The following is an 18,647-nucleotide window of genomic DNA, read 5'->3' as shown; positions in this document are numbered from 1 at the left end:
TTATTGCATATTATAATCTTAAAAGTATTTTAGTAATCTAATGCCTAAACAAATTTTGTCCCAGACACATTTGAAAATGTCTATTTTCTAAAGAATACAGTGTTATTTGTGTACCTATAGATGTCTATTAAACCGTATTTGTTAATGTTAATTTTCTATACGTTTTAGTCTGATGCTGAAAACCCAGCCTCTATGCACTGGTGCCGAGCCAAATCTCATCTCAGAGACAGTGTTTTGGGTGAAGCAGAAAAGAATAGTTTTATTGCTTTACCAGGCAAAAGGGGACACAGAGGGCTCCTGCCCTCGATAACTGTGTGTCCCCACCTGGGAGGATTTGGTGGAGTTTTTACAGCAATAGTTCAAGGGCAAGGTTGCTGATAAGATTGGGGTGTGCACTCCTTTACTGTGGTCTCAGGTAATCTAATGAGCTACTCTGGTTCCTTTAATCTGGCCTCTGGTGGTCTTTGGAATGAAGAATGCTAACTCCATTTGTTGGGGGTTTTAGTTCTGTAAAGAGCTCAAAGACATTGTTATGTGCATCCCTTGAGGCAGAACCAGGATCCTGCCCCAAGGCTGCAGCTCTTGTTTCTTGGCTGTTCCTCCCTTGTCTCTGCATCCCCTCCCTTCCCTGATTAGCAACTGTTTGAATCTCCCCTTTGGGACTCAGGGAAGGTCATGGAGGCTGGAGTCTGTTCCCTACAAACAAGGAATGGGGGGCATGGAAAGGCTTCCATGTCCAGGAGCCCCACAGGGTCCTGCTTGGTTTCAAGTCTACCTGATCTGAAAATCAGAAATTCTCCACAGTATCTCCAGATACATGTATTTTGGATTTAGGCTCCTCTGTGACCCCCCCCCCCACCCCCCGGTTTTTTTAAGTACTGCTCTGATGTTAGGTAGTTAGTGAATTCTTCTCATTTCTGCACAGTGAAATATTTTTCTATTCAACTGTCCCTTTTCCTCTCCTTTCCCTTATTGCTGTTTTCTCAGAATCCCTGAGAGTCAGATTTTGGCTTAAGATTAGGAAGCTCCTTCTGGAAGCTGGAGGAGCCCGTGATGGTGGGAGCCAGCTGTGCTGCCGTCACTGGATTTACACCAGCAGAAACAGGGACTGTCCTGTCAAGATGCTGGAGTGAGAGGACTATGGAAACTGATGCTATTAAACTTACTCATGGTTATTTTTAAACCACAATATTCCTTTGGCTTCCAATAATACAACTTTCCTCTTCCTCCTGGCAGCCTGAGGAGAAAGCCCCAAGAACCAACCGGATATACGCTTCTACATGAAAAGACCTGAAGAGGTAAGAACACTTTCCAGAGCTTCTTGGTTGGGGGCAGCTCTTCAGAGGTCACGTTACTAAACCTCACAGAGGTAGTGTTATTCAAGCTCATAAGACACGGTGCCTGCTTGTACTCAGGCTTCCATGAGAATTTTCTCTCTCCACATGAAAATGTCTAGGCAGCAAGGAGATAAAAGTGCTAGAGGATGTGACCATTTTCTTGCAACTCTTTGTTTCTACCCACATAGAGCAAAGCAGCTTTCCTGTGGGGATTTAACTTCAAAAGCAAAGCGTTCTTGTCTTTGCTCCTCTGCCTACATTGTTAGTAGTGATGGAATGGCCCAGTTTTCTAAGGCTGCAAAATCAAGGGAGCACAACCTCTGCATTTAACCGCCTGTGCGAACCTCCTGCCTTGAATGCCTTCCCCTTCAATCGAAGGACTTCCAAGGTGGCTCAATGCAGAGTTTGGTGCTGCACCAGTGGAAGGAGTGGATTTGCTGCCAGACTTTGTCTTGCACAGCTCTGAATTTTTATTCCCATAGTTTTTTGGTCTGCTTTCTTTTGTATAACTTTTTTGTATCACAATGGTATCTTTGGTCCACCATCAGCTGGATTTGTCTTTTTGAATGGTCAGTCCTGTAGTGACGATGGGTTCGCTTTTACAGACTCTTGACCTAGCAGCTACAGTATATCTGAAAAACAGATATAGCTGGTGTAGGAGGAAAAACCTTGACTCTCCTGCCCTTTTACCTACCAAAACCTTATCTGTTCGAGACAAAATTCAGTGCTACTTCAATTTTATCCTTTGCCTTAATTTCCCATTATGTTATGAATTTCAAGGAATTCATTACAAACTGCCTTTGTAGCTATTAGTGAGCATGTTTTATGTTGCTTGGTTTTGTATATATCTTTGGGGGAAACAGAGAACCTGGCTGAATACCTTTTATCAAGTAGTCACTTAATACCAGTTGCATAAGTGAGTGCTTATGACTCTGATCCCATTTCTGATCATTGTTATGGAACAAAGTTTGTGTGCCTGTCGAAGAGTGAGGCCAAACAAACTAAAACATCGTCGGAGTTTGGAGCAGAGAAAGGTTTATTGCAGGGCCAAGCAAGGAGAAAGGAGAGCTTAAATACCTTGAACTCCCCGTTGGTTTTCTGAAAAAAATTTTTATAGGCAAAATTGGGGGTGAGGGCTGCAGGGTGTGTGACGTTCTTCTGATAGGTTGATGGTGAGGTAACAGGGCGGTGTTCCAGGAATCTTGTGCTCAGCCAGAAGTGGTCCCCCTCCATCTGGGTGCGGGCCTTAGTTCTGCAGAAGAGCTCAAAAATATTGTTATGTATATTCCTTGAGGAGGACCCAGGACCCTGCCCCAAGATGCACTATTGTTTCTTGACTGCTCCTCCCTTGTCTCTGCATCCCCTCCCTTCCCTGATTAGCAACTGTTTGAACCTGTCCTTTGGAACTCAGGGAAGGTCACGGAGGCTGAATGAAGCCTATTTCCTAAGAACAAGAAACGGGGGACACGGAAAGGCTTTGGACCCAGGAGCCCCACAGGGTCCTGCTCGATTTCATCATCAGTTATGATTCTGCCACCAATTCCAATGTGTGTGTGTTTTTTAAACACATGGCCAAGCAATTCTCTGATACCAGCTGGGTGTCTTATAACTTAATTCTGACACTGTCTACTTGGAAGTAGCATCAGATCCCACAGGTTAAGGGCTCAGTCTTACAGGACTCCCTCCCCTCATCCTCCAATTCAGTCACCCGTTGCAAGTCTGGTCTGTCACTTGGGCTTCTGACCCATCAGCTATAGATGGGAAGTTCCAACAACCCTCTCCTTGGATTTGATTAATTGCCTTCAGTAGTTCATGGAAGGGAAACGGTTTACTTATTAGATTACTGGTTTATTATAAAAAGATGTAACTCGGGCTTCCCTGGTGGCGCAGTGGTTGGGAGTCCGCCTGCCGATGCAGGGGACACGGGTTCGTGCCCCGGTCCGGGAAGATCCCACATGCCGCGGAGCGGCTGGGCCCGTGAGCCGTGGCCGCTGAGCCTGCGCATCCGGAGCCTGTGCTCCACAGCGGGAGAGGCCACAACAGTGAGAGGCCCACGTACCAAAAAAAAAAAAAAAAAAAAAAAAAGATATAACTCAGAAATAGCCAGATGGAAGAGGTGCACAGGGCAATGTGTGGGGAAAGGCGCGTTGAGTTTCCCTGCTCTCTCCCAGCATCTCCATGTGTGAGCCCACCAAAGAAACTCTCTGAACCCTCTCCTTTTGGGGTTTTATGGAGGTTTCATTACATAGGCACAATTGATCAAATCATAGGCTATTGATGATTGAGCTCAATCTCTAGCCCCTCCCTTCCCAGGAAGTTGGGGGATGGGCGGTGAGGACAGTAGGACTAAAAGTTCAACCCTCTGATCCCCGGTTGGTTCTATTGGCTATCAGCCCTCACCCTTAGGTGCTTTCTGAGAGTCACCTCATTACCATAACAACAGCTACCTTGATTGCTCTCCTCACTGGAAATTCCAAGGGTTTTAGGAGCTCTGTGCCAGGAACAGGAGGAAGACAAATAGGAATTTACTTTTATAAATCAGTTACCAAAGTGATGAATCTGAAGTGTTGTTACCGTTCAGCAACGTGCTATCACCACCTGAGCTACTGGACCAGCCACTGGAAAAAAAGAGTGTATTTCCATTAACTTCCCTCTTAGGGCTTGTGTGTACACAGAGAAATTTTCTTTTGTTTTAAAACATGATTTGTGGTAGCTTTCCCTGGTGTCTGAGGGCTGGGAGTAGGTGCTGCCAACATTCATCTCTGCAACTTTCCCTTTTCTATTTCCCATGGCCTACTCTATTAATTAATTAATTTACGGCTGTGTTGGGTGTTCCTTGCTGCGCGTGGGCTCTCTCTAGTTGCAGCGAGCGAGGGCTACTCTTCATTGCGGTGGCTTCTCGTTGTGGATCACAGGCTCTAGGTGTGCAGGCTCAGTAGTTGTGGCGTGCGGGCTTGGTAGTTGTGGCGTGCGGGCTCGGTAGCTGTGGCTCGGACTCTAGAGCGCAGGCTCAGTTGTTGTGGTGCACAGGCTTAGTTGCTCCGCGGCATGTGGGATCTTCTTGGACCGGGGCTCGAGCCCGTGTCCCCTGCATTGGTAGGCGGATTCTTAACCACTGCGCCACCAGGGAAGTCCTGGCCTACACTCTTTTGATGGATTATTTTTGTTACCGAACCAAACTTGGGTCTGCTCGAGCACACAGTAAAGCCAGTCTACTGACACTGGATTGTGGTGAATGAAAGCACGGCATTTCCTGTAAGGCGCCACACAAGGAGTCTGGGACAGCTACTGCCCGATAAGCCCCAACTCCCCAATGGATTTCAGGAAAGCATTTTTGAAGGCCAGGTGAGGGAGGGGGTTGGAAGGGTGTGTGATCAGCTTATGCACAATTCTCTGATTGGCTGATGGTGAGGTAACAGGGCTGTGTCATAGGGGTTACATTATCAATTCTTAGGTTCCAGTAGGCTTGGGGGCTACATATGTACGTGTCCAGGGTCATCAAGTAGTTAGTCTCCCTTTTGGTGAGAATTTTATCATCTGTAAAGCAATTCAGTAAATGTGCATCAGATACTGTTATCTGGTACTCCAGAGAGGAGCTAAAGCAGAGGACATGGGGGAGGGGTCTGTCCTGGGAAGGCCCCATAGTGTCCCGCTCGGTTACACTTCCCCCTTTTCTTTGATCTTCATCCTTCCTCCTCCATCTTGAGGAGAAGAGGTGTTGGACAAGAAGAGGAATAACATTCTGGGGAATAATGTTTTGGAGAGACAGGTTAATCATAAACTCGGCAGAGGAACTCAGTTTTAGGAGGACTTAGTTTCATTTTCATGTTAGGTTGCAAATATCTAACCACAGTGTATAATCTTGATCTCGGAGGGACAGCAGTGAGCAGCCCTAGAGACCTTAGTTCCCTGCCCAGGAATCGAACCTGGGCAGCCTGGATGAAAACCAGGAATCCTAGCCGCTAGACCACCAGGGGCTAGAGGCTAGAAGGAAAGTGGCCCTGACTCTCTCCCCCATTTGAAAGCAAGAATGTTTCAAGGAGGCAAAAACTATAAAAACAGGTACAAAAGTTATTATTAGACACACAGCGCAATGTATGGGAGAGCACACAGAGAAACAGTTTATTTATTTAAGACAGAAGCAAGGGACTTCCTTGGTGGCACAGTGGTTAAGAATGTGCCTGCCAATGCAGGGGGCACGGGTTCGATCCCTGGTCCGGGAAGATCCCACATGCCGCAGAGCAACTAAGCCCAGGCTCCACGACTGCTGAAGCCTGTGAGCCTAGAGCGCGTGCTCCGCAACAAGAGAAGCCACCACAGTGAGAAGCCCGCACCGCAACAAATAGTAGACCCCGCTCGCCTCAACTAGAGAAAGTCCGCATGCAGCAACGGAGGCCCAAAGCAGCCTAAATGAATGAATGAATAAATAAATAATAATAAAAAGACAGAAGCAAAGCAGAAATATACATCCAGAGAGAAAGGGTACGGGTGTTCTAATGAGGAGTGCAGTAAGTTAGAAGCTAAGCAGAGGTGTGCACCCAGAGAGGAATGCAGGCATCCTGAATGAGGATCTCAGTAAAGAGGTGATTTAAATCACTTGCATAGGACAGTCCTTCCGGATCTTTGTTTACATTTGGCCAATTATCTTGTTTCTTTTTTCACACCTGACTGGTCCTAGAATGCTCCCCAAGATGCGTGTGCGACTTTTTGCTAAGGTGAATCCCACAGTAGAGGCCTGTGGGTACGTGTCCACACACATTATGGGGTGGTGCCCCCTCCCTTTCTGACCCCCAAGGAGTCTTCTTGCGCATGTGCAGACAGGGAAGTTTTCCTTGACCTCAGGAGCGGGCACCTGATCTCTTTACTTTAGCAGAGCTCAGCTTCTGCTGCTAACTTTGTCCTTGGAGTGGCTGGGGGAGAACAAAGTTTCAATTTTACCACCGTGACAAACACCAGCTGTCTGGCCCAGGGGCCCGTCTATCTCCTACCTCAATCTTACAGGTCCAAAGGTCATTCTGTTGCATCGACCATCTGCCTCAGATAGTTTTTATTTCTAGTTTAACTCTGTCAAAGGTCTTGGGTGCCCACAGGCTATTGCCCCCAGTAAGAACGGATGATAGTATGATCAAAGTAATAGAGACTACTTTCACTTACAGTAACTCTTATCACGTAGAGAATGAAGGAGTTTCCTCTCTTTAAGCAATGACTTGGGAATCTTGCCACATCTTTACTGGTTAATCACTCAACCAGGATTTTTTGAGCAAGACCAATATGCAATTGTACCACTCTAGGCACTATTGAATATACAGAAAAAGTAGATTCCCTGGAGGGCTGCCCAATCTAGTTGATTAGTCAACATATATGCATGTGAATAGTCAGTGAATGAGACATATAATCAACATTATCAACTACTCTAAAGAAACTCTTCACTGGGGCTCTGTGTGCCATAAGTCTCCACAAAGAACAAATGGGTGGGGAGAGTGTTTGTTTCCTCAGCACTGCTGAGACACAGTGTGGCTCTGGTGTACTTTCAGCTGGCAGTCAAGGAGCACTGTCACTTCAAGAGTTCTGAAGCCTTGGGCACAGCAGTCAGCACTCAGGGAGCCCCAGTTCAACGGTGTTGAGGCAGGATCCTCCTGCGGTGTGTAGGAAGCCTACATCCAGGAGGATGCTGAGGCAGAAGGATGGGAGCACCTAAGAGGTCCCTTTGGGTGGTCCAGGAATGAATGGGGAAGATGAGATTTACGCCAGCAGGTGGCAGTGATGATCCAGGAAACTTGGGGTATTACTGTTGCTTCGATGTTAATTGAATCCACAGGATGGTGAAGCCTGAGAACCTTCAGGGTAAAATAAATATCATTTCTATTCCTTCCTTTCCATTCATGTTGACATCATAAAAATGTAGGCGTTCACCATCTCATATCTAACCCGTATCTCTGTAGCAGGCTCTCCACAGGTCTCCTCATCTTGGTCAGCTCCAGTCCATTTTGGTTCATTGCCGAATTGATCTAAAGTGCTGCTTTTGTCATATTATTAGAAACTCTTGAATATAAGGAGATGGACACACTCACTGGAGCTTCAGGATAGAAGTGATGGGGTGTGATGGAGAGGATGGGGTGGAGGGAGCATGTGATCTCCCCCACCCTATTCTCCAATCCCTTCCTCACCGTCGCCTCACAGATATACACGAGGATGTGACTTTCATGACAATCCTGGCATGTTAGTTGAGTTCAACCTCATCTTTGGCTTCTTTTGTTTTTAAGCTCGTTAAAAGTATACACTAGCCCTGGGAGAAATCGTGAACTAATGCTGTTGAACAGTTAACTTCTTAACTAAGGTAAAATCTGAGCAAAAATTGGTAGCAAAAATTCCCTCTGACCGAACAAACGTATGGACACCAAAGGGGGGAAGTGGCGGGTGGTGGTGGGATGAAGTGGGAGATTGGGATTGACATGTATACACTAAAATGCATAAAATAGATAACTAGTAACCTCCTGTATAAAAAAATAAATAAAATTCAAAAATTAAAAAACAATAGAAATACAAAGAAAACTTGAAAAAATAAATCCCTCTGTCCACAGATTTTCAAATTTGAGTCATATCAGTATCACAGATGTCTTAGGTTGGCTACCCTAGAAGCAGATCCTGAGACAAGAATTCAGGTGCATGTATTTTATTTAAGTAGTCGTTTTCAGAAGAAAAGTCTGTAGAAGAGCAGGGGAGTGCGACAAGGTAGGGAAAGAGGCAGAGCAAGGAATGTAGTTTCTGGTAAAGTGTAGCCCATCCATGAGGATGGTGAGAGAGATGGTCTGGAGTATAAATCACGCTGTCTTTTGTATCCTATACTCTTTTTCTTTGGCAATGTTGATGAGTATGGAGGTTGGCTTTGTAGCCTTCTGGGCAAAGTGGTTTCTCTTGGCTGAGGGCAAGTTTTCATAGCAGGGTGCCTGGAAGCTATTATTAGCCAACACTCATAGCAGCTGAGAAAATATGTACAACCCAGTAAAAAATAGAAAAAGATTTGGATGGGACACCAACAGCATCAACTATCAATACAATCTACCCTGTTCTGATTCACTTTTAATTAATTCACTTTTAATTCTCCAGGATTCTGGTTGATCAGTTTCTAGGAAAACCTACAAGAGGAGAGTTAGTGGCAAGCTGGTCCTAAAGTCACAACTAATACTCATCTCCAACCTTTACCGTTGATCCTAGATTCTTCTCGCCCTCAGCTACCATTTCTGCTTGTCTAGGTGACTTGGTTGATGGGATGACCTAAATTCTCATCCCGGAGGGGTCTGAGCCCAAGAATCAACTCAGGTTTTCCTTCTCTTTTGTTTGTCAGCTGATCGTAGGGAATGGCCCCATAAGGTCACAGGTGTGAGCCAAGGCAAGGGCTTCAGTGCAGTAGGGCTGGGTGTGCTGGGAATCTGGGCTACCTGTTCTTGCGGCTTATTTGCGACCTCTGCACCTGCTTGAGGCTGATCCCAGATGTGCCACTTTATTCATAGGTGGATTGCTTCTCGGCCTATGTGGGTCATGATGGGCATTTATAGTACACGGTTACTTACTATCCCATGATAAGATGCTCCATCTCTAACATGCCAGGAGCTGTTTCTCAAATGGTGTATAATTTTTTTTTTTTGCGGTACGCGGGCCTCTCACTGTTGTGGCCTCTCCCGTTGCGGAGCACAGGCTCCGGACGCACAGGCTCAGCGGCCATGGCTCACGGGCCCAGCCGCTCCGCGGCATGTGGGATCTTCCCGGACCGGGGCACGAACCCGTGTCCCCTGCATCGGCAGGCGGACTCCCAACCACTGCGCCACCAGGGAAGCCCTGGGACAAGCTCTTGAATGTACCTTGTTGTCCATCACATGGCGATGCAACCCGCTTCTGATCTTCCCTCCGGATAGGCATGGGAGAGAATGCAATTGCCAGATCGAGAGCTGAAGACCACATTCTATAGCCTGTGTCAATCTTCTCTAGTAAGGATAACCACATCTGGCACAATCACTACAACTGAGGCTACTACTTGATTAAGTTTTTACTAGTCCATTGCTATCCACCATGATTCATCAGGTTTTTGTAAGGGGCCATGGGGGCAAATTAAATGAGAATATAAATGGGGATACAGACCATTGCCACTGCATTATTTAAGTCCAAGAGTGGGCCTAACCTCTCTCATTCCCTTGGGAAGCAATTTGGTTTTTATTATTTAGACTAAAGGTGTAGGAGTAGTTTCATGGGCTCTCATGTGACCTTTCCTACTACAGTTCTTTTACTCTACTGTTTAAGGAACCAATGTCCAATGCAAGAGTTTAATAAGTGATTAAGTATATCCGTTCCATTTATACATTCAGGAACTGGAGAAATGACCACCAGAAAGCTGTGTGTACCCAGTAGATCCACTGTGAGATGGGTAGGATTGGTTCAGAAATCCAAGTATTACCTGGTATCAAGTACCTCTGTTCTAACAGGAGGTCAGAGTGGTGCTTTGGTTTTCTGGTTATCAGTGTCACCTTGGACTTCCCCCCAATATATGGTTATTTGGGTAAATGACCACAGGCAGGGACTACTCTGGGAATCATTGCTATATACACTTGTGGAAGCTTCCTTTCCTCTCTCTATATTTAATCTTTACATTATTTATAACTTAAAAGTTGCAAGAACAGTACAAAGAATTCCTGGATATCTTTTACCCAGATCCCCCATATGTTAACATTTTACTACATTTGCTATATCCTTTTCTCTGTAGATAGATGGATTGGTGGCTCGATGGGTGTGTGTAGTATGTATGTATATACATACATATACATACCTTTTTCCAAACTGTTTAAGACTAATTTGCAGCACGATTCCCCTTTATTTCTAAACACTTCAGTGCGTATTTTCTAAAAACAAGGAATTCTCTTAAATAGCCATAGTATAATAATCAAAACCCCCAAATTCACATTGATATAATACTATTACCTAAACTATAGACCTTACTCAGATTTTACCAGTTGTCTCAATAACATCCTTCATATTAAAAGAATATCCAGGGTCAAGCATTGCTCTCAGCTGTCCTATTTCTTTGGTCTCCACTGATCTACAACAGTTGCCAAGTCTGTCTTTGTAGTTCATGAAATTGACATTTTTGAAGAGTACAGCCCGATTATATTGTAGCATGTCCTTCAGTGTGGGTTGGTTTACCTCATGATCAGATTCAAATTACCCATTTTTGGCAGAACCACTACTGAACATCCTGGCGACGTTAAGTTTGATGATTTGGCTAAAATGGTACCTGCCAGGTTACCATTATTACTATTTTACATTCTGCGATTAATAAGTATCTCGTGGGGGTGATACTTGAGAGTATGTGAATATTATCTCCTATTTTCTCACCAAATTTTCATGCACTATTTTAGCTATCATTGGTTATTCTTGCCTGAGTCAAGGTGCTTGTTGAGTGGTGGTTTCTGATTTCATTATTCCTTCTATTGGCTTTCTACTGCAAGAAAGAGCTTTCCCTTCTTCCTTATTTATTTATATCATTGTAGCCCCTATGGGTTTTTACTTTATTTAGTGTTATAATCCCTTACTATCATTATTTGGATGCTCAAGTTGTCCCCAATTATTCTGTCTCCTCTCTTTCAATCATTGGATTCTGGATCTGAGAACTGACTTGGGTTTGGAAATGGAGCAAAGGATCATGACTTTCTACTGGGACAGCTGATCTCAGCCTTCTGCTCATACATTCTTGGTATTGCTGAATATTATTAAGCAATAATCTCTTGGCTGTTTATATATCTTGCTTCTGTGAACATCATGTCCTGTAGCACCCTGGAGGTCAGCTACCACTGGCTACCATTCTGACTTTGCTGCCCACGGTGGTAATCGTGACCACCTAGCTTCTGGCAAGTAAGTGCTGCTCTCAGGCCTCTGCTATTTTGGGCTTCTATGATCCCCATAGCTTGTAAGGAGTCCAGTATTGAAGCAGCACCTTCTACCTATAGAGGACAGTTTACAGAGGACAGCAATTAAGAAGCTTCTTAATGATGCCAGTGACACGCCCTCCCCAGCATACTTCATATTGTCGCGATAACCAGAATGACCTCTGGGCTCTCCCAAGGAATATAGCGGGTTTTCTCGTATATGGATGATAATAAATCCATTCCAGCTTGGCCATTCCTCCGAGCCTGGTAATCCTCCGTCCATACTCTGCCACAGTAGCTCTTGTAGCTCTTCTTCATTTAAGTGGGTCAGGCTTCTAAGAGCTATCCTAACAGGGAATTGGGAAAAGCCCTGGGGCCTTATCAGGATGTTAAGTCTTGTGTCATGGAAGAGTCCCCCCATACTGGTGATTATCCAGCTTTATTTTCTACTCCCCTTGATTCAAGACCTTCAAGATCCGTGTCCAGGCAAATTCTACCCCTTGCTGTTGGTATATCTTTGTTAGCTCCTGCAGCTCCCTCAGTGTATAATCCCTCGGCAGGCCTGGACTTCTCCCGTTGGGCCATGCTCACACTTGACCCCAATCTTGGTCCAGGATGGGGCAGGTCCTGAGGAGGGCAAACATTGTCCTATAAGGTATCTGCCGCCGCAGAAGATCCTGCATTATCTTCAAACAAGGGGTAATTGTTATCCTCTAATAAAGGAAATGAGCTGCTTTTACAGGCCAAAGGATTCTGGGAAATTGGGGGCTCAAAGTTATTAAGCCTCTCTACCCAGATAGCCCCATTCCAAGTCTACTCCTTCCCTATGGGGGCCCTGACTTGGATGTGGGAGACGTGTGAAGGCTGAGAATTCATCCTGCTGGAATTTTGATAGTCATAATTAATCCCTCACGTTGGGGGTAAGGAGACGATGAAAAACTTAAGGATGAGGGAAGATGAGGTCAGGTGTCTGCAGTAATCTAATTTCAGAGGCTTAGTGATTAAGTTTCTGGTCCGTGCATGGCTCTGAGATACCGGCATCCAGGAGCCACAGATGAGACGTTGGCTGAGAGACCTGGTGTTGGCAAATTCTTTAGACTGGAATCTGGCTCCACTCCCCACCAGCCCCCCACTTCCTAATGTTACTCCACAGCTCAACACTCTTCTAGCCAGGCTGAAGTCCTTAGGGCCTGGCCACTTGCCATGCTCATTGCCAAGCCATTCCTTCTTTCATGCTCTTCTTTCTCTCCAGAATTGCTTTCTTTTTCCTTCTCTCCTACCAGCCTTCTAAAATCCAAATTCTGGGGTTTCCCTGGTGGCACAGTGGTTAAGAATCCGCCTGCCAATGCAGGCGACACGGGTTTGAGCCCTGGTCTGGGAGGATCCCACATGCCGTGGAGCAACTAAGCCTGTGCGCCACAACTACTGAGCCTGCGCTCTAGAGCCGGCGAGCCACACTACTGAAGCCCGCACGCCTAGAGCCCGTGCTCCACAAGAGAAGCCACCACAGTGAGAAGCTCGCAGACTGCAATGAAGAGTAGCGCCTGCTCATCACAACTAGAGAAATCCCGAGCGCAGCAACGAAGACCCAACACAGCCCCCAAAATTTAAAATTTAAAAATAAAGTAAAATCCAAATTCTTGTTTACAGCTGAAAAAAAAATTGACCTCTCTGAATTTTCACAGGCACCATCCATTCCAAGCTGGGGCCCATCTCTCCCACTGGATGGGAAGCTCTGTGGTCAAGCATTTTACTTTAAACATAACAGGACTGAGCAGAACTGTCTTCCTTTCTCCTAGCTAGATACTGCTTGCTCAGTTTCCCTTTAAAGTTTTTTTTAATAGAATTATATTTAATTGATTATATTGACATAGATTTAGTCAGATAGTCTCTAAAAAAAAGTACATTCATACTTACAAAAGGTAATTATTTTTTTACTTTAAAGCTGTTTCTTTGGCTATTTACTCCCATATTTCTAGATGGCATGTTTATACTGCTATTTCCTACTTGATTTAAGTTTGGAATATTATTGGCTTCCCACTTTTAAAATGATTTTATATAATGCTCCCACTCCCCGAGTCGTTACTATTATACCCCATACTTACCCTCTACCCGTCCTCTCAGCAAATTTATATCATGCCTTTTGATTCGTCCAAGGATCAATTATTATTAAGCCTATGGAAATGTTAATCGAGCCAAGCCATGCAGTATTCTCTGATTGCGTTTTCATGCTTGTATAACTTTGTTTTCCCTTGAGTTAATAATTGTTACTTTTAATTTTCTATGAGCCTCTAAACACTCCAACAGAAGGATAAATCTCCTCTCAATGTGTCTGAAGATATTTAAGTAATCACTTTTTTTCTTGGAGACAGACCTCCCAAAAGTAATTGTCCATGGGCTCCCATCTGGACAGGCCAGCAGTACAGTGGTCATCCTTGGATGAGCAGATCTCCTTTCACCACTAACCTGGCGTTCCCAGCGCTTCTTCCTTGAGCTGCATCCCTTGCTTCCTGGATTCTACATCTTCCTCTTTCTTGGTTAATATACAACATATATAAACAGCTCATACAACTCAACATCAAAAAAAACCATAGAAGCTGATTAAAAAATGGGCAGAAGACGAAATAGACATTTTCCCAAAGAAGAAATACAGATGGCCAACAGGCACATGAAAAAATGCTCAACGTCATTAATTATCAGAGAACTGCAAACTCAAAATCAAAATGAGATACCACCTCACACCTGTCAGAATGGCTATCATCAAAAAGAACAAATGTTGGTGAGGATGTGGAGAAAAGAGAACGCTTCTACACTATTGGTGGAAATGTAAATTGTGCAGCCACTGTGGAAAACAGTAAAACGTTTCCTCAAAAAAACTAAAAATAGAACTACCATATAATCCAGCAAGTCTACTCCTGGGTATGTATCCAAAGAAAATGAAAACACTAATTCAAAAAGATACATGTGGGCTTCCCTGGTGGTGCAGTGGTTAAGAATCTGCCTGCCAATGCAGGGGACATGGGTTCTCCCACATGCCATGGAGCAACTAAGCCCATGCGCCACAACTACTGAGCCTGTGCTCTAGAGCCCGCGAGCCACAACTACTGAGACTGCAAGCCACAACTACTGAAGCCTGCGTGCCTAGAGCCTGTGGTCTGCAACAAGAGAAGCCATCTCAATGAGAAGCCTGCGCACCGCAACAAAGAGTAGCCCCTGCTCGCTGCAACTAGAGAAAGGCCCACGCGCAGCAATGAAGACCCAACACAGCCAAAAATAAATAAATAAAATAAAAACAAAACAAAAAAAACAGAAAAAAACAAAAAGATACATGTACCTCAATGTTCATAGCAGCATTATTTACAATAGCCAAAATATGGAAGCAACCGAAGTGTGCATCAACAGATGAATGGATAAAGAAGTTGTGGTGTATACATATACAATGGAATATGACCCACCCATACATAAAAAAGAATGAAAATTTTCCATTTGCAACAACAAGGCTGGACTTGGAGGGCATTATGCTAAGTGAAATAAGTCAGATAGAGTAAGACAAATACTGTATGATATCACTTACATGTGGAATCTAAAAAATAAAACTAGCGAATATAACAAAAAAGAATCAGACTCACAGATATAGAGAAGAAACTAATGGTTACCAGTGGGGAGAGGGGAGGTGGGAGGGGCAATATAAGGATAGGGGACTAAGAGGTACAAATTATTATGTGTAAAATAAATAAACTACAAGGATAGATTGTACAGTACAGGAAATATAACCATTATAACTATAAATGGAGTATAACCTTTAAAAATTGTGAATCACTAAGTCGTACATATAATATGTAAAATTGTATAATATTGTAAAACAACTATAACTCAGTAAGAGAAAATAAGATAATATGAAAAAGGCAGTATTCTAGAGTAGGTGAGGTTTAGCTATTTCTTTGCAACTTTACTACCAGGTTATAATGACAGCAAGCTTTCAGAACAAATTTTGTCATATGGTCATGACACAAAACACCTTTTCTGTGAATTCTATGAAGGTCAATAGTTTGATTATTTTGATGTCTGTCCTATGCATCCCATGCCTACCATAATGCACGATGCCTGAGTCACTATTCCAGTGACAGGATTCAGCTAACCCTGTCAGTTACGGTGGAAGCATGGAATCTATGGAATCAGTGACAAGACCGAAGACCATTTAAGGATCAAACCCAGAGCACCATCATCAGCACAGTTAAAGGGTCTTTAGACCAGTGATGTTCGGTGGCAACGTATAATGTGAGCCATATTTAAAAACGAAAAAACAGTATAATTTGAATAATACATGACCTGGTTTATCCAAAATATTATCATTTTAACATGTTGAACTAGCAATATTTCATATGCTAAATAGCTCATGTGTCTTGTGGCTACCGTATTGGACAGCATAGTTCCAAATTCTTAAACCCTATTCATTTTAGGGGTGGAAATAGCTCTAAAATAGTTTAGCTACTGCACATATATTGGATACGATTACTTTTACTAACGAAAACACAATTTGAACATCCATTATCTTAGCAAAATGTCTGAAATTGATGAGAAAGAGATAACTAAAGAGCTTGTGGTAGCTACTTCTGGAATAGACTTATTTTATTATTTTTATTGAAGTACAGTTGATTTACAATGTTGTACTAATTTCTGCTGCACAGCAAAGTGACTCAGTTATACACATATACATTCTTTTTTTAAGTTCTTTATATTGGAGTATAGTTGATTAATAATGTTGTGTTAGTTTCAGGTGTACAGCAAAGTGATTCAGTTATACATATACATGTATCTATTCTTTTTCAAATGCTTTTCCCATTTAGGTTGTTACATAATATTGAGCAGAATTCCCTGTGCTGTACACTAGGTCCTTGTTGGTTATCCATTTATTTATTTATTTTTTAATATCATTTTTTAAATTAACTAATTATTTTTGGTTGCGTTGGGTCTTCATTGCTGCGCGTGGGCTTTCTCTAGTTGCGGTGAGTGGGGGCTACTCTTTGCAGTGCGCGGGCTTCTCATTGCAGTGGCTTCTTTTGTTGGGGAGCACGGGCTCTATGCGTGCGGGCTTCACTAGTTGTGGCACGTGGGCTCAGTAGTTGTGGCGCACAGGCTTAGTTGCTCCACAGCGTGTATGATCTTCTTGGACCAGGGCTTGAACCCATGTCCCCTGCAATGGCAGGCGGATCCTTAACCACAGCACCACTTGGAAGTCCCCTAGTTATCCATTTTAAATATAGCAGTGTGGGGCTTCCCTGGTGGCGCAGTGGTTGAGAGTCCACCTGCCGATGCAGGAGACACGGGTTTGTGCCCTGGTCCGGGAAGATCCCACATGCCATGGAATGGCTAGGCCTGTGAGCCATGGCCGCTGAGCCTGTGCGTCTGGAGCCTGTGCTCTGCAACGGCAGGGGCCACAACAGTGAGAGGCCTGCGTACTGCAAAAAAAAAAAAAAAAAATATATATATATATATATATATATATATCAGTGTGTACATGTCAATCCCAAACTCCCTAACTATCCTACCCCTCACCCATCCCCCCGTAACCATAAGTTCATTCTCTACGTCTGTGAGTCTGTTTCTGTTTTGTAAATAAGTTCATTTGTTTCATTTTTTTTAAGATTCTGCACATAAGTGTTATTTCTCTTTCTCTGTCTGACTTCACTCAGTATGACAATCTCTAGATCCATCCATGTTGCTGCAAATGGCATTATTTTATTCTTTTTAATGGATGAGTAATATTCCATTGTATATATGTACCACATCTTCTTTATCCATTCTTCTGTCGTTGGACATTTAGGTTGCTTCCATGACCTAAACAGACATTTCTCCAAAGAAGACATACAGACGGCCAAGAGGCACATGAAAAGATGTTCAGCATCGCTAATTATTAGAGAAATGCAAATCAAAACTACAGTGAGATATCACCTCACAACTGTCAGAATGGCTATCATCAAAAAATCCACAAACAATAAATGCTGTAGAGGGTGTGGAGAGAAGGGAACCCTCCTGTATTGTTGGTGGGAATGTAAATTGGTGCAACCACTATGGAAAACAGTATGGAGGTTCCTTAAGAAACTAAAAATAGAGCTACCATATGATACTGCAATCCCACTCCTGGGCATATACCCGGAAAAAAACATGGTCCGAAAGGATACATGCACCCCAGTGTTCATTGCGGTGCTGTTTACAATAGCCAAGACATGGAAGCAGCATTCTTTCTTTAATACTCTTTTCCATTATGCTTTATCCCAGGAGACTGGATACAGTTCCTTGTGCTATATAGTAAGACCTTGTTGTTTATCTATTCTAAATGTAATAGTTTGCATCTACTAACCCCAAACTCCCAGTCCATCCCTCTCCCTCCCCCTTGGCAACCACAAGTCTGTTCTCTATGTCTGTGAGTCTGTTTCTGTTTTGTAGATAAGTTCATTTGTGCCATATTTTAGATTCCACATATAAGTGATATCATATGGTATTTGTCTTTCTCCTTCTGACTTACTTCACTTAATATGATAATCTGTAGTTGCATCCATGTTGCTGCAAATGGCATTATTTCATTCTCTCTTATGGCTGAGTAGTAAGCCATTGTATATATGTACCACGTCTTCTTTATCCATTCATCTGTCGATGGACATTTAGGTAGTTTCCATGTCTTGGCTATTGTGAATAGTGCTGTTATGAACACTGGGGTGCATGTATCTTTTTGAATTATAGTTTTGTGCAGGTATATGTCCAGAAATGGGATTGTTGGATAATATGGTACCTCTATTTTTAGTTTTCTGAGGAAGCTCCATACTGTTTTCCATAGTGGCTGTACCAACTTACATTCCCACCAACAGTGTAGGAGGATTCCTTTTTCTCCACACCTTCTCTAGCATTTGTTATTTGTAGACTTTTAAATCATGGCCATTCTGACCTGTGTGAAGTGGTACCTCATTGTAGTTTTGAGTTGCATTTCTCTAGTAATTAGTGATGTTGAGCATCTTTTCATGTGTCTACTGGCCATCTGTATGTCTGCTTTGGAGAAATGTCTATTAAGGTCTTCTGCCCATTTTTTTTGATTGGATTTGTTTTTGTTGTTATTGTTGAGCTGCGTGAGCTGTTTGTTTATTTTGGAGATTAAGTCCTTGTTGGACACATCATTTACAAATATTTTCTCCCATTCCGTAGGTTGTCTTTTTGGTTGTTTTATGGTTTCCTTTGCTGTGCAAAAGCTTGTAAGTTTGATTAGGTCCCATTTGTTTATTTCTGTTTTTATTTCTATTGCCTTGGGAGACTGACCTAAGAAAACATTGGTACAATTTATGTCAGAGAATGTTTCGCCTATTCTCTCTTCTGGGAGTTTTATAGTGCCAGTTCTTATATCTAA

The 18,647-nt window shown here is 43.3% G+C and overlaps 1 long non-coding RNA gene across 2 annotated transcripts in view; it reads left to right on the top strand.

Moving 5' to 3' along the window:
- The first annotated feature begins 1,235 nt into the window (after positions 1-1,235).
- Positions 1,236-18,647, top strand: part of LOC116748358 — a 251,025-nt gene continuing 233,613 nt past the window's right edge. For both annotated transcript variants that reach the window (XR_004348265.1, XR_004348266.1), the window contains exon 1: positions 1,236-1,298. This is a non-coding gene — a long non-coding RNA (uncharacterized LOC116748358). The remainder of the gene's footprint in view (positions 1,299-18,647) is intronic.

The sequence above is a fragment of the Phocoena sinus genome, chromosome 2, assembly GCF_008692025.1.
Source record: "Phocoena sinus isolate mPhoSin1 chromosome 2, mPhoSin1.pri, whole genome shotgun sequence".
NCBI lineage: Eukaryota > Metazoa > Chordata > Mammalia > Artiodactyla > Phocoenidae > Phocoena > Phocoena sinus.
Note: the sequence above shows the minus strand (reverse complement) of the source record. Positions and strands in the feature narration are given on the sequence as shown.